The sequence below is a fragment of the Poecilia reticulata genome, linkage group LG1 (genome assembly GCF_000633615.1).
Source record: "Poecilia reticulata strain Guanapo linkage group LG1, Guppy_female_1.0+MT, whole genome shotgun sequence".
Classification (NCBI taxonomy): Eukaryota; Metazoa; Chordata; class Actinopteri; order Cyprinodontiformes; family Poeciliidae; genus Poecilia; species Poecilia reticulata.
In genome coordinates, this window is record NC_024331.1 from 24999283 (window position 1) to 25017111 (window position 17829).

Here is a 17829-nt window from a genome sequence, read left to right on the forward strand (position 1 = left end):
CTGCAATCTGAGTCTTTAGGATTTACACTTTTAGATTTTTTTTCTGCACCTTGGAGCTGTTATAAAAGGCTGCAATATGTAATGGTGCCTTTGTTTCCTTCAAAGGCACCATTATATATAATATGGCCCTCAGACACAACTTATAATTATATAACAAATTTAAAACAGGATAAGATCTCACCGTTTCAGCAAACGTGGACTTTCTTTTCCAGAAACATCTGATTTATTTATTTTTCTGAAAAAAGTGAGTTTCACTGAAGGAAGATTTTATTCAGGTAAGAAAGTTTTTAGCTTTTAAATCAAATCCACAACTTAACACAAGAACACCTCTGCTCTTCTTACTTGAGGCTCAGTTTTTTCATTGGTTGGCTAAATAAAAAATAAAAAAAAAAGCGAAGTTGCAAAGTTAATAATGTTAATGTGCAAGTCTGTAATAGTGCAAGGCACAGAGCAGCATGGAGATTCACAGGACAAACAACAATGCAAACACACACACACACACACCTAAGGGCAATTTATAGTAATCGATTGACCTAGCAGCCATGTTTGTGGTTTGTGGGAGGAAGCCAGAGCACCAGGAGAGAGAACCCACGCATGCCAGAGAGAACCATGCAGAGCTTCTGCAGAAATAGCCCAGGTCAGTAGAATACTAATAGGATGTCTTATTTAAAAGCTGACCTACACACTGCTTAATTGTGAAAGTTGTCCAATATAATATATTTGATGGGAAATGCAGCTTAATACTAACTCTAATCAACAATGATTAAAGTTATCTATCGTACATATCAGTGTCAACATACCTTTATAATTTACTCTTTAATGGCTCGAGCCAGCTTTGTAAGAAATGCGTCTCTAAAAGCTTCACTGCTTCGTCTCATGTTTTAAAAGATGATTTTCTAAATGCCTACTTGTACTCTTCCAGCGATGTTTATTAGCTGGAATCATAATCGCAGAAAACACTTTGATTCCAAATATTTCAGGTCCTTGGCAGAGGCTCATTTCAGTGGATGGACACGCAGCTGAAGGCAGGATTCCAATGGAATCCACCAGCACAACGATTTCACACTGCAAATTAACTGATTCACATTATGCACAAACTCGGCGACAGACAAGCATATTCATCAACTAAAAATATTTTCACATACACTCTGCATTCTGCAGAAAATGTTTTCCTTCCATTACCATGCAACACGTTAATGACTTGAAAAGCATGTCTGTTGTAGTTAAATGTTACTCCTTCATCCTGTTCAGATTAATCCTTAAGTCGTAGGTCTGTTTACACCCCACATATTTGAGAACTAGAAAAGCTTATTGTGTATTTTATCCAAAATTAGGGGCTTTTTTTTTTGGTGCGACAGAAACAAGCTGGCTGAAACTCAGTCCTATTAATACATATTAGCAACAAAAAAAAGCCTGGTAGTTTCAGCTCTTCATCAAAGCTTAAGCAATTTCCTTGCAAGCAGCAAGTAATTAATTGAAATTTCATTTGCATCAAATGTATAATATTAAATTAAACCAGAGAACATCCGTGAAGTTTTTAGCATGTAGGCGATCAGCAGCAGGTGTCGCGTCTCCTGATGCCCAAGAAGCAGGAGGCTTGATGAGGCAATGAGTGATTACTTTCTCAGCAATATCCGTCCAATAGCTGCGTCCGATTTCTAACCAACTGATGCTCTGAACTCTGGGTGGTGGCAGATATGATTACATTGACGTTTCCTCTGTAAATAATCATCTAAATTTAGCTTTTACATTTGTTGTTCTTTAAAAATATGTATGAGAAAAGAAACTATTTAGAAAACATTTTTTGTTTTGTTTTTTCAAATCAGTGTTTCACATTGGTACCTAAACTGACGTAATGACATGGAAAGAATAAAACTGCAACAATTAATGAGGTATACCAAGTTCTTTTGTTTAAATGACAATTTTAAAAGGCAAACATCTCAGATACTTAGGAAATATATATAGTTTTCAGAGCTTTATCAAAGTTTTAAAAATTAAGGATTTCAATCTTTCCTCAATCCAATGAAATTTTTATAACACACACACACACACACATATATATATAAGTATGAATAAAAATGGAAAAAATTTACAGACCACCAAAAATGATCAGTTTCCCCGATTTAACTTTTCATATGTTTATGTTTGAGTAAAATTAACATTGTTCTTTTATTCTATGAAGTTCTGACAACATGTCTCTGAAATTCCAAGCAAACATTTAGTATTTATTTGAAGAAAATGAGAAATGGTCAAAATAACAAAAAAAATGTGGTGCTTTCAGACCTCAAATGAAGCAAAGAAAAAGTTCTTGTTAATTTAGAAACAACACTAATGTTTTAACTCAGGAAGAGTTCAGAAATCAGCATTTGGTGGAATAACCAGGAGGTTTTCAAATGGGTTCAGTGCAGTTGGCTCTTAATATTTTCCAGAGCTGTATATATATATATATTTATATATATATATATAAACCCAGATATTTTCTAAAAGAAAGCAGCTGAATATCTCATCGCTCCTGAGAGCGAAGCATCATGTATCACCGTCGTTCTGAGCTGAATGAATCGGTGCTCCTGTACTCAAAGTACCGGTGAAACCAAACCAAAGAAGGTTAAGCAAAGATTTATAGGGACCATCAGATATTAATCAACCTATAAACTCAGGGCTTTCCATTTAACTGAGTTATCTACTGGCACAATGACTTTCAGAGGACCTTTACAACCAGATGGAGACTTTTTTTCCCCCAGCAGCAGCGTTTTCCCTATTTGAAGGGCATGCGCTATCTTTTCTTTTGTGCATGCAGAGGTACCACACAACACAATCCTACAGAGGAAAAGGTCTGTTAAAAATGTCTCCAGGCTACATTTCCAGCAGAATCTGGAGGGGTTTTTTTCTGGTAAATGTATAAATCCTGGACAAAATTCATAATGCAAAATACATAGCCCATAAAACACACAACGTCACCATCTTCCAGCTGTTTGGCGAGCCAATTTCTTTACTAGAAAGTGTTTTCTGTCTCAAATTAAACTTTTTTGTTTGTTTGTTTGTTTTTAAATTGACTTCTTTTGTGCAGTTTTACCAAAGAGAATAGCCATTGTTCCAGTAACATTACAGAAGCTGAAATGACAGCGAGGAGAACCTCCTGCATTCATTTCAGTCACAGTCTCAGCCGGCTGTAAAGCTTGTGAAACCTCGCCTGATGCAGAACGACAGCGATTCCTCGGTAGGAGACGTTACCGCAGCATCCATCACCAAAACTGCTCCTCTGCTTCCACTTCAAGGACACCACTTTCACCTCTCTAATGCTGCTTTTTGATTTCTAACAATAATCAACAATTTATGCTCTCTCTCCACAGTCACTGTGCTTAAATCGGCTTCCAAGCGTCTTGATTAAACCGAACGTGGACGGGGTTAAACAGCGTGTTCTTTGTGGGGAGCAGAAGAAACGGATGAATAATTCACCATCCGGGCTCCTCGTCGTCTCCGACAAACAAAACAGGACTCTTGTTTTTGCCAGCCTCTCGGCAGTGCAGTGAGCAAGCGTTCAGAATTAATGGGACCAGACAGGTAATTAATAATTAACCGAAATATTACTGCAATCAATGCTCTTTCAAGTAATTTAAAGAAGCTAAATTAAATCTTGGAATCTTGGTTCCACTGCAGTGTGTTTTTTTTTTTGTTTTTTTTTTCTGCGGATGCTGTTCCACTTTTTAATGAGAACTGCTGTCGCCAGAAACACTGGGAATGAGAAATGATAAGTTCACAAAGTTCCTTAAAAACAGTCATTTTGGATATTAATGAACAATATCATGTAGACAAAGCAGCACTGACACTGACAGGATGAAGTTTAATGCAGGATTAGATTGTAAAACTATAATCCAAGCTTCGAACATCAAAAAAAAGGAGCTGCTCAATCTCTCATCAAAAAATAGAAAGTGCAAACCTAACAAGTGTCGTCCTAAAATCACAAGCTAGGTCAGTGTGATAATCTACTGACCCATGAAGAGGACACACACAAACCTTACGTGTCAGAAAGCTAACGCTGCACCAGAGAGCATCAGGAGGTCAGAGAGGTTGCCGGACTGTTCCAGAAACTAACCAGCAAGCGTTTCTTTTTCATTGCTTCATTTTTTTCATCCCATAATGCTGCAGGTGTGAGTTTGATACTTTGCGCACTAAGGGGAGATTCGAGTATCCTCTCCCAATTTGAAAACGAAAGGAACAAAGAGGATCGGGGTAAATGAGCCAACATGCAACAAAGACAGGAGAAAGAGATGGGTGGAGCTGAAAGACTTGGGAATAGAAAAATGAAATAAGATGCCAGTGCAGGATGCAGCCAATGTGTGAAATTATCAGGTATTTTCCATGGTGGAGGGGCCGAGGTCAGTGACATGGTGACACGGGACCACGCAGCAGTAGGTTAGCAGGCACTGCCAGCTGTATGCATACAGCGTCGTGTGTTTGTGTTTTAGGACGTGTTCGTGGCACACAGAACATTAAATGCATCAGCAACGTCCCAACATACCTGCATGAAAAGCCACATATTTTTTATTACAGCAAAAACATTTTAGGAAAAAGTCTGGGTTCAAAGTAGAAATATATCTGAAAGTTTGAAGAGTAAAATGCAAATGAAGTAATTCACTTGCTGTGTGTTTAGCGCTTTTCTTAAGCTGACTTTTTATATTTCTTTTGTGTTCTAACACTAAATTCTTAGCAAAAGAAAGTCGATCACTGTGGTTGTCAAGCAGCAGACGATGTCGGTGTCACCTGCAGACGTGAAGTTGTAAAAGAGTAGAAGTGACTCTGTGTGTGTGTGTGTGTGTGTGTGTTGTGTTCTCACTTTTTTTGCTGGTTGGCAGTGTTTACTGTCTGAAGCTAAAAATCTACAGCGCATCTTTATTTGGCGTAGAATCAGCTCCGTTTAGCCTGTCAGCTGTTAAGGAATTTTAATTAGAGCCACATCTGAGCGTATTATTTATGCTGTTTTAATAATAATTAAACAGTACAAGAACAGACTGATACGCAGCTGAATAATTGCCGAGCCAGAGAAGATAATATAATTTTTCGAAACACGTTTGTCATAAAGCACCATCGTTTACCTGAAAACTGTCAAACACAGACGTGAGGTCACAGCGGCATGCACAAATGAGCAAACATGCGTACACACACACACACACACACACACAGAGCACAACTCTTCAAGGAACACATGTTGTCTTTCATTAAATCTACACACAGTCGTTTTCTGTAAGCACAGACAAGTTAGACGCAATCTTCATCCGTTTTTTTCATTCACCTCTCTCTTTTCTGTCAGTTTTTTTAAACGCACAACTGAAGTTCAGTGAGTATGGAAGAGCCTTCATGCTGTTTGATTCGTACACCGTCAGGTTCCTAATTAACGCTTCCTCTGATTTTTGCATTTAAATTTATTGCAAAATGCTTTTAATATTCAGCGCATGCAGCAGAACGTATGAATTGTTGTTTTGAATTGCACTGTGTTGGTAAGAAGAGCTTCCCCACAGAGGCAGAGACAAACCCTCCTCTCTTTGTAGTACTTCCTCGCGTTTCCTGGCACACGGAGCTTTAATGAAGCCGACTTCCTTTTGAAGTGCATGAGAAAGAGGGTGGTCATGTGGTCAGATCCCCACTGGGCTGTTCTTATCAAGGTGGAGTGCATCTACCTTCACTTCACCTCCGATGCGCTGCTGTCTCAATCGCGCCCACTGCCAGCAATGATAATTACCAGGTCTGGCATGTTGTGCTTTAGTTTTTTGTTTTGTTTGGTTGGGATTGTTTTTTACATTTATTCCATGAAACTCTTTATTTAAGATGATATCTTCTCAAAATAGCACAAATAGCACACACCTTAAAAATTACATATTGCAAAAACAAAAAGGGTTAATAAAATACTATGGAGGCCCCCTAAGGGGAATCGGGATTTTTATTTTTTTATTTTTTTGCATTTTGCATGGCATTCCTCGAAATAAATTAGCAAATACACCCTGGTCTATTTTGTATACAGTCACAAATGTTGATTTAAAATGTTAAATACATGCGCATTTAAAGAGCCTCAGTGAAAAAAGGGTTTATTTTTAACTCTTTTATGCAAAAATCTAATAGTTTGGATGTACTTTTCTCTCTTTGTCTCTTTCGGAAAGTTTCTGTTTATTGTCAAGGTTTGTGGTACATTTCTATCTTTCTAACATAAATGGGAGAAACCTTAGGAATACCTTATATTATAGCAGAAAGTACAGTGGCCACCATAAATAAGATTTTCAGTATTCAATTATGCCGCATGAACAGATCAATATAAAGCTGCGAGAGAACACAAAACATATAGCAGTGTAACGCAAAAGAAAAATATATATATCTTCCATGTCTCCTAGGAGGCTCCATAAAATACAATAGAGAATTAGAACCACACGGAAAAAAAAGAAAAAGAATTGTGATTTTTTTTCTCTCTCAGAATTCTGACTTTAATCTGAGATATTTAAGAAAAAACGTCAGAATTTTGAGAAAAATCAGCGACCCTAATCGTCGTCTGTAACAACAAAATTAACTAAGAAATAACAAAAAGGCTTCAACATTTAAAATGTTGAATATTTCTTAAAACCCCCATTCTTGTTGAAACTGAAATAATTTGAGATGATTCCAAAAATCTGATTGAGTAATACCCAAGAAAAGCATTATAAGGACAGTAATAGACATCCTTAATCATTTGTCCATTCATTTGTCCAGCAAATTCAAAGCAAACTAAAATCTCATCACCTCCCTAAAATAATGACTTGAGTCATTTTTTGCCACAAGTGATTTTTCGCAAAAAAAAAAAAAGAAAAAAAAGAAAAGAAATCCTCTTCTTTTTGTGAAAAGATAATTTAGGCAAGAAAAAAAATCACTTTTGGTGAAAAATGAAAGAGACCATTATTTTAGGAAGGTGACGATATGGGGTATTAAACAAAGCTGCGTCTGAAGACCACAGACTGCATTCAGGGCAGGAAAACACAAACAGAGAGGTTGTTTGGTTCCACCACTGAGAAAAATAATTGCATTCAGTTCTTCTTATGTTGATGTGAATTTTTTATGCATCCTATTGGTCAAATGGCTTGTCTGGACTCCAGTGAGTTCATTTAATTCATCATTTAAATAAAAATGTTTTATACATGAGAAATGATTTGTAGCTGTTATTGCAAACATTGCCAAGAAACCGGTTAGGTTTAAAAAAAAAATACAATAAAATAAAAAGCCTAATATGCACAACTAGACACACACATGCAAACACAATAAACATATATGACAACTTGATGAACCTGGCAGAAACTACTGGCTGTTGTGGCAAAGCTGGACCGAAGGGATCCTGCCACACAGCCTGGGCTAACAGCTCAGTAACTCATCCAGTAACTTTACTAGCCTCTGCTCACAACCAAATGTTCAAATAAAAGCTACTTTGTGGTTTATGGAGCATAACAGAATTTCTGGAGTTACCCTGACCTCCAGGTTTGGAGAAGAAGAAAAAAACTGTGGTTATTGACAATTTGCAACTATATCACTAAATCTAGACGTCCGTCATGGCGCCCATGACTGACGTCGAAAGTGAGGGCCGGCAGTATTGAACAGAGCGACTAAATTTTTTTTTTTCCAAAGTTCTTTTTGCCAATTTATTCTTGTTTGAGTCAAACGAATTTGTGAATGTAACACACCTGGTTGGGGCTCATAGACGGCGGGATTTATAAAAGTTGGAGAAAGCTAGCTTACAAACCGACCCGTACTTCCTCCCCGCTGATGTGTGTTGATCAAATTACCAATTGTTCCTGAATTCACGCCACATGATTTATATCAAGTGGTTTGTAAACTGTGTTTCCCCTTAAACCAGATAAACTATATAAAAGACGGGATGCTAACCAGTTCTTTCCGTACATGCTAAGCTACATGATCTGCACCGTTTCCATGGTTACCAACGGTTAGACGTACCTTCTCCATATTGCGATATTTCATATCTTTCTAATCATATGAAGTATATGAACGTTAATCTTCTTACCTTGTAAAACGTGTTCGCTGCGAAGCCGTGGTTACACTGAGGGCTGACAGTCATTAGGATTGACGGTGTTCGCTGCCGCATCTTTCCTCATTATAAGTTATACAATAAAATTACAAGTTTGGTTTGTATCCTTGTCTGTTTGTGCAACCGACCGCGCAGCACCCGGTGACCCTTTTTAGTGCAAAATCAACTTAATAAAGGCGATACTAGGCTACCAGATGTGTGTTTTTAGACAGGCTTTTCAGCAGCGCATTGATTGTTCTGACGCCCCGTCATGGCGGAGTGGGCGGAGTTTCGAAGAGAGTGACGTCACACGCAAACGGTCAATAATGAATTGTGATTTAGGTGTTGTGAATTCAGATTTTGAACCCATTATACTGCTGTAGAAAAACTGTCTCACGGGGTTTACAGGCGTTTTAATTAACTTCATAAACACGTTGCCAGTTTTAAAATAAAGTCGTCTCTCAACAGTGTTGGTCTTTGTTATGGGCAGTTGCCCTGGGCGACATAATGAAGGAGGATGTGCAGCTAATTGGGAGTAGGAGCCCTTTGCATGAAGCTGAGAAAAGGGAGCGTAGATGTGCTTTGTTTGGAAATGAGCTGCATTTTATCCCAGATAATCTCAGATAAATTCCTGCATTTTAATTGGCTGGGAGACGATGGCGCCATCCAGGCACAAACCGCCTCTGTCCCAAAAAAGACCATTCAGGTTCACTTTAAAGTTAGTTGCATATAGCCTCTTTATACCAGCTCAATCCAATTACAAATCAAGTCAGACATGATTTGGATTCAGATTAAATTTTTAATATCCAGTCCCTTGCAAAAGTGTTCAAATTCAATTGTTTCAGATTTTGTAAAGTTGCAACAACAAACTAAAGTATATTTTTCTTGGATTTTATGACAAAACAACACACAGTAGGACAGACAGTATTGTGAAGTTATGAAATACTGTAATGCAAGATTTAAGCATGTATTTCCTGAATTTCCACGTGCAAAACAATAAAGGCTTTTCCTATTCACTTTTCATTAAGGTTACATCTCTATGCTGTGCTCTAATTATAAATATGTTTTCATTAACTGTAAGTGGAAAATCGTCATAATTAACAGAAATAAAGGCTTTCAAACATCCATCTGTGTATTTAATTGATACATTGTGTTTCAAAGTCACGACTGCACCAGAAATAAATTGACTTTTTCATAATATTCTAATTTACCAACACGAAACTTCACTTTGACGACAAAAAAAAAAACATTGAGGTGTTTTAATATCACAGGATCTCAAGTACCAAGATCTCGTGTCAGTCACACTCTTAATCGCTTATTAAAATAATTTGGAGTTGGGTTCTGTTTGTAACCGGACTGAATTTAACAGCTGAAATTATCAACACAGACTGAAGATGAGATCTAACAGGTGAAGCTGAATCAAAGCCGACTGCTGGACCACGCTAATTATAAAACCACTGACAAACAAACTTCTGTGCCTTTGAATGGAGGTTCTTTTTCATCACCACGGATGAAAAATGTGAACAAATTCTCAGTCGGTGCCTGCAAACCTAAACAGTCACTACAATCAGAAATAAATCTCGAAAACAGAAGAACAAAGCATTCCTTAGAGATCAACTTGAAGAAGGAGACATGAGGGGGAAATGGCAGAAGGCAGGAGTTTATTGTAAGATTCAATTGTTTGAATCAAAAAGGAAACACTTTGAAAGGTGGGACACCGGAGCCGGTGGAGAAATGGTAGAGGTCACAGAGGAGGACGAGGGAAGAAAACGTTAAAGAACGAGTAAAGAGAGAAAACGAGGGGAGAGATGGAGATCAGAGCCGCAAGAGGCTGACTTTATCCTCGTCAATAATGCAAAGGTAATTGGCTGACTCCTCCTGAGTGCCGGTATGAGCCTGAATAAATAAAGCCGTGTGTAAATAAGAAAGCTGCTCAAATATTTAAAGTGAAGCAAATCAATGGCAGACGCCCCAGGTGAGAAAAGAAAGTCCCCGTTTCTTCCTCCACCTCCCCTCTCTCGTTCTTTCCCCACTTCTTCTTCTCAGCATTAAACAATGAGGCAGGTCACATGTGGCTGGAGCACTGCTAAAATCATTATGACATAACAATTAAAGGATAAATATGTGCATTTTATTTATGTTTTATTATGCATACCTCCTGTCTCTGAGCTGTTTCTGATTTTGTTTGCATTTTTTGGGACTAATTTGTTACCTCCATTTATCCCACCTCTCTTCTCTTTCTTTTTTAGAATCAGTAAAGAAAAATCAGTGGTGACTTTCTAAAAACAGGGTTAAACATCGATATGTTAACATTTGTTTTTTTTACAACTTTGAGTTTGTTTCATTCAGATGAAACTAAACCTTACTTTCAGGCCCCTTAAGCCAGAGATATTAATATTAAGCATGCTAAAAGTCAATATGACCAAATATAAACTTCTTACTAAGAGGAGTTTTAGACATCTGGACTAATGATTAAAAAAAAAAATCAAGAACTGCTTCTCCGCCACACCAATGCCTTTAGCAGTAAAGGAATTGACTTTCTAAGTGCTCTGCTGCTGTTATTTTAGACAAAAGGTAGAAAGAAAAGTTGATCGATTCTGCCCAGCACATCAAGGTTGGTTAAATGGGTTTGTACATTCTCTGGACGAAACGCCGTATGCAGCTAAAGGTACCGATCCATCACTGTGGTAATTTACCGTTAAAAAGGAGAGCTGCAGAGACGGATATCAAGCTTTATTTAAATATGCCCTCTCAGGTTGACAACCGTCAAGTAAAAGTGCAAGGTCAATTCAGTCACTTGTGAGGATTTAAGGAGAAGTATTTGCAAATTGTCTTTTTCCGCTACCCTCTCTCAAGCAGAAAATGATCCCTTTCAAAGAGACGCAGGGTGAAAGGAAGATGAAAGTCGGGAGCCCGCCGACACGAGGCTCGAGCTTCTTTCTGAGGATGCTCAGTGGGGGGGCAGAGAAGGCGAGGATGTGAATCAGAGCATGTTTAACATGCGTTCAGTGCTTTCAGCCTGATATCTGAATGAACCTCGATCACCTCAAACCCTCGCCACAAAATAAAAACAGCAACAATGGAACACCCGAAGACAAGATCACAAAAGCTAAACCATAAAGTTCTCCTGTGCTCAAATATCAGCTCTTCAGTATTTTTGTAAGATTTCTAACCATCTCTGTTACTCTTGATCTGTAGCTCTGAGACATATTAATATCTTCTAATCTCCTGCTGGTCTAGTCAAAGCTCTTTCTCTACTGTTCATTAATCCGTCTAAAGGATATGGACTGCTTATAAGTATCAAAATATCCCAAACATTTTTAAAAAGTAACATTTTAGACCTGCTAAAATTTTCTGCGAGCCCTTCCTGTCATTGAAATTCATTTTAAGAATGAATGAGCCTCATAATCAAACATTAATCAACAATCTGATGTGTAATTGTTGACTGTGTTTCTACGACTTTGTATTTTTGTTGTTTCTTGTTGCTGAAATGTGCTATACAAATAAAATTTGATTTGATGACTAAAGAAAACCCCAGACTGTTGGGCACTGTAAAGTAGCAATATTTGAAACTAAAGTTGATAATCAACAAGCAGCATGTGTCTTAAGCATATGACTGAATTCTAGCCTAAACTTTGGTCAGTCAGCCTAATAATAGATCTGAACACAGATCGCCAACAGAAGAAATTAAAATAACATTATTTCATCAGTCCAGCATGAGTTTGAACTCTAAAACGTCTTTGAATACATGAACAACAAGGTTGTAAATTACCTCTGTGTGACAGTACTGCTTCAAGAGCCCAAACTTTCCTAAATAAATCAATACATGGTGCAATCATATACAAACATGGCAAAGACTAGGCAACATTTTTTTATATCCTAATACATAAAACATTTGAATAAAGAGAGCTTGAACTCTCTTTCTATATTGACAGTAGAAAGGAGCAGTGGGTTACTGGATAATCAGCATCTATTATTTGCAAAGTTAATTGTAGGTGCTCTAACGAGTTGCTTGTTTAAACCAAAATAGGTGCTGATTAACATAAATAAAAGATGAATCTCTCGCAAACAGCTTGAAATGATTTTAGAGAGTTATTTGTAGGGTGTCAGCATCAGATGAAGTTTGCAGCACAAAAATCCCGCATTTCAAAAATTACCCTTAAATTTTGGATTTTTATTTCAATTCTAAACTAATAATTGGCTGAACTCCTGAGGTTATCGTTATTGTAATATATACACACAGATGCATATACATAGGTTATTTTTATTTTAGATTTTAGCAGTGTTTCTGTCTTGTTTCCAGGCCCTTTCCCTGGTTTCTGTCTCCCCTGCTGGTTTGCAGCCACAGAGTAACTTGAGCGACTGATTCTATGCACCTGTGGCTCATTACGCTTTTTGCAGCGTATCCACTGCGGTTTCGCTTCCCAGTCCTCACCAGTTCATCATGTTACCTCATGTGGATCTCCTGCTGTCGTCTTTCTGCCTCTGAAAGGAATCAGCAGCGAAGGTTTCTCACTAAAACTCCGGCTCAGCCCCGTTGTGAGTTCAAACAAACATCTGTTGGTACCAGTTCTCGTGCTGGGCGCCCTGTCGCTCATTTCATTATTAACGTCGAGTGATGTTACAGTTTATTTTTACAACTAAACCTCTCTGTTCATGCTAAGTAGTAAATCAAATTAAAACTTAATGTGAAACTCTCCATATCCACTGAAATCAATGGTACATTACATTTGCTCTGAAGCCACCTTTTTATTTGATCTGGAGATCAAATTTCAGCCATCATAAGTGATCAAAAAGTCATCGGACTGTGTCAGCGTGAGTCTCATGTGAGTAAATCTTCATTAGTGCAAACAGAGTGTCTGCAGAGTCACTGCAGTATTTCAGTGTCACTGCCAGGGTCCATGGGGTAAAAGACAGCTGGAAAAAGCCCCACTGGTTTCCTCAATTACAATTTTGTTTCATTTACTGGGTAACAAATTGTACATGAATTTGTTTTAAGTAGATTCAACGTTCCAGACATGGTCATAGAAAATCAATAATAAACGCATAACTCAAATTAATGCAAGAAAGAAAACCTGTCTCAACATCGGACTTTAAGTTTCCTACAAATATGGAGTTTCAGCGGGCTGCACAGTGGCGCAGTTGGTAGAGCTGTTGCCTTGCAGCAAGAAGGTTCTGGGTTCAATTCCCGGCACGGGTCTTTCTGCATGGAGTTTGCATGTTCTCCCTGTGCATGCTTGGGTTTTCTCCAGGTTGATGGATGGATGGTGCTGTTTGAGGAGTATGGATTGATGCTGCGCTTAACTGGGGAACAGAATAATGTTGCTAAATTGCTGGATGTTCAATTATGTGCATTGTTGCTTATGTATTTAGCTAAAATATGATATTGCTTGATATATGCATTGTTGGACTACATATATCTTAGTGTATTTTTATTTTTTTGCATATTATTGGACTCCTGCGGTTTGGTGTGGTGCACAGTTTTTGCATTGTTCTATACAACATGTGTACTGTTCAGGTATAGTTGACGTCTATTGAAGGCCCTGATTGAAACCCCACGGCTCACCACTGAGAATAAACCCTGCAGTAATAGAAAGCCTTACCAGAGAACAAACAGCTGGTGATTCTCTGTAACAATCCTGTAACATAGCATCACAACCTTACCAGTTTCTCTCAGTACAGCAGATTTTGCCTTAAAGGGGAATCTTGCACTCACTGGGAAAAAAAGCTGTACAGCTCCTTTCATGATGATTGAGAAAGTCGTTACAGAGAGCAGGTTGCAAGCTGTACTTCCAAAGGTTAAAGCAAAACCATGGATCTGAACCTGCATGGAAGGCTTCTCTTCAGAACACACTCTCATATCGCCAAACTTTTTGAGTTGCTGAATGAAACCTTGGGGAATATTTCATCCGCATAAGATATGTTCTCTTGACTGTTTCTCACACTCCCTGTGACACTTACTTCAGGTAAAAAAATAAAAAAATAAAAAAGTTTTATAACTTTGAACCTTATTAAAACTTTCCTCCTAGTCTACGGAGATGCTGTCAGCTGTAGTAACTCCACTGAGGGTAGAGTCAAAAAGTCAGAGAATACATTACGTCTGTGATCTAAGATGCTTAATTCAGAGTTTTTTCTTTCAAGTTAGACAGTCATCTTTTAAAAATCATTCAAACGTTTGTGTTATACTTATCAGGAAGAGATATCAAATAGAAACCTCTGGATAAGTTGGTACTTTAGGAAATACATTGTGGGTTTACTAGGGTTCACCGAACTTTCTTAAACTTAAAGCACCATTCAGACTCCGCGTTCACTGGAATGGACGTTATACTTTTTGGGGTTTAAACCAATAAAAAAATTAGGGAATTTGTTTTTTGCATGATGCAGGTTACTGATTGGTTTCTTATTTAATGAAAACATTTAAATTCAGACTCTTAACTTGACACTAGTGAGTTCCAGACATCAGATAGGACGAGCAAAACAAACAAAGTCCATCAAAAGTATTAATTTATAAAAGCCTAGAAAATTTGCTTTCAGTATAATTTTAAGTATTTCTAGTGTATTTGAAAGTATTTTTTTTTTTATTTCTATCATTAAATTGTAGGATTTTTTTCCAAAATTGAATGTCCATCCCAATGGACATCAGGATGTTGGGAATATTAAACAACGCTTAATTGAGACTGTTGACAGTGGGGGATTAGGCAGTCTACTGAGACTTAAAGGAAAGTCTCACTTGGACTGCAGCACAATGCTCCAGTTACAGAACAAATCCTGCATGCCAAGGCATAAATTGTTACAAGATGGCACTCATTCAAACAGGGAAACTATGCAATTTTGATCCACTGAGTGGCCCATTCACTGAAAGTAGCACACTGACTTCTTGACTGAGGTCAAGAAGTCATTGAGAAATGAAAGCCTTTATTTCATATCCATAATCAGGATGTTTTTATCTTTGTAAGAGCAGATTCTAAGGTCAAAGATGGGCAGAGTTAATGTGTTAGATATAGAGGTTCTGCTCCTCTCAAACTCCTGGAAATGGTGCTTGACTTTCACCCTAAAGGCTGCTGGATTGCCTTTGATACTCTTTACAGGCTACAAAACTGCATTTTTAAATCGTCAGTAGATACAGTATGGTGCAAACGCTTCCACCTCCCATGAACCTTTTAATTTTAAATGAACCTTTTAATGTAAAAAAAAAAAAAACACATGCCAGTGTAGTGTATTTTAGGCCATATCTCTGTCATCTTGCAGACTTTTCTCCAGCAATACTTTCCACTGTACATTTTCTGAAGCAAGAGCAAAAAAGGAAAAGTGAGGCTTTTTGTCTGGGATCATTAAAAGAAAGTTCTGCTCCTCTCAAACTACTGGAAATGGGGCTTGAGTTTCACCCTAAAGGCTGCTGGATCGCCTTTGATTCTCTTTAGTTGCTCAATTGTGCTCTAATCAGACAAAAGGCGCTTCAGTCCAGAACCAGTTATCTATTTTCCCCCCCTCTCCTTTCATGTTTCAGCAACAGCTGGAGGCATTGTGTTTTCCGGTTCTCTCTTTATCCGTCCATCTACTCCAATTCGTTTGAACAAAATATGGCAAGAAAGCCTGGGGGCCATTTCATAATAGCTTCCTTCAGATGATACCAGTTTGAACTCATAGGTGAACTGACAAGAATTTGATAGATTAAGGTCAAAACCCAGAAGCATAGGGAGAGTATAGCTTTTATAGTTACTTTGGCATTTATCAAAGAAAAACAAGCAACTTGATAACTCTAAAGCTAAATGAGGAAAATATTGGTAGAGTCCAGTTAAATAAAGGTAGGAGGAATACATAATCCAGGAAATGTATTTAGTTTAGGTAAAAACATTTCTGCTTTCCTCAGGATCGGTGGCTTTAATGAGGTATCAAAGAGGCATTAACGGCTTGCATGTGTCATTGTGCACAAATTCTGTGTGACACACAGTTCATCAGTTACCACTCTAGTAAGCTTTCTTTTTCAGAAACAAGTCCATTGGTGTGCACACTGTTGGCAAATGACTGCGCGTCTGCACATGAGGAAAACCCCATTAGATTTCTACATCAAATTTGTAATGAATGGGACTCATTCATTACTTCACCTATAAATGCCTACACTTCCTCAAACACTGAGGAGTCTGCTCCGTCTCTTCTTGTAAACAGATTCAATGTTGCAAATGGGGTCCATTTGTGTGTAGTCCAGGTGAACACCAAGGTATTTATACTCCTTCACCTGTGCTGGATTTGTGGATGGAAATCTGATAGACTTTATATTTCAATTCATGGTGTAAAATTATGGCACAATATGGAGAGTTTAAACGAAATAAAAATTTAATGCAATTTAAAAGGAAATGAAAGGAGGTAATTTTCACAAGATATAGAGTGAGAGATAGCACAAATGTGTATGTACACTGGGGTTAACACATACAAGTGTGTGTGGGTCTTGTATCTATATATTTAGACATTTGTTTGGCGAGTCCATGGTAAAAAAACCCCCAACAAAAACCAGATAAAATGTAAAATGAATAAAGATTTTTGTGTGGAAAACAAGACGCGTTCTTGAATAACCTTGTGCATTTATTTAACGAACCACATCAAGCACAACTAATCTCTCTTACTCTTCCTACCGTTTCTCATGTATTCTAGTCAGCGGCTCCACCTAATGGCGTGGAGTAGTATTACACAACAACAATTTTCCTTCCTATTTTTAATTTAATGATGAGGGTCCAAATGAAAACATGAGTTCATACTTTTTTTTTTTTTTTACTTCTTCCTACTCCTTTTTGAGACTGTTAAGATTATTGTGGTGCAAAACTGTGTCTTCTGGACTAGTCGTTCATGTGTGTTAGCTTATACTCAGGGGTGAAGGGTACGGCAGGGTACTACGTACCCCTAAATGATTTAGCGGGGGTACGCAGTACCTGCGAGAGAGGGGAGCAGCTGTCTGCTGTAAAACATGAATGGGTTCACTGTGCAGCCGTGAGTTCACCCACTAATCAGCCGTGACTGATTAGTTTTTCAAGAACAATCTAAAACAAGACTTAATCAGTTAATGAATACCATTTTTCTCATTTCATATTGTTTCTGAGCTGTTCGTGCTTTACTAGAGCAGCGCCAACGAACTATCTCAGTGATTATTGTTTCAACAAGGTGTTGCGCAATTCTGTGCGTTTCGGTTCCATTATCAAAATAACGATCAGAGCAGGAGTTTAAAATGAACTAATCAACCACCGCTGTGTTGATGAGAGGCTTATTAATGATCGCAAAATAAATATCAAGCCTGCAAACCTAAACCTAATGTCGTAACGGACTGGTTGTTATATTTTTAACATAATCTCGGGTCGGGTCGGAGCGCAGGATGTTGCCATGGCAACGGATGTGCTTAAATGGCAGAGAGACGATGAGTGAAGGTGCGAGTGGTTTAGAGTTGATCACCTKTTCAGGTTGTTTTACCTTTGTTTACCTTTGCTGTGGTTCATCACAGCCCCTGTAGTTTCTGAACGTTCAATAAACGACAAACTTGGACTAATTTCGTTCTTTGTGAGTATAGTCATTTACAACAAATATTAAACACGGTAAATATGTCTTATTAAGTATTTAACAAACAAATGGCTTCTTCCGCGATAATTATGTGAAATTAAATTAATTGTCTGATATAAAAAAATAGTTTGGTGCTTTGAGCTCAGAGTCTGAGAGGCTTTTCCTTTATCAAAAAAAATTTTTTTGCCTCTTATTTAGTGGAAATATTGATGTTGATGATACTTTCTCCAAAATAATAACCTTTTTCAACCTTT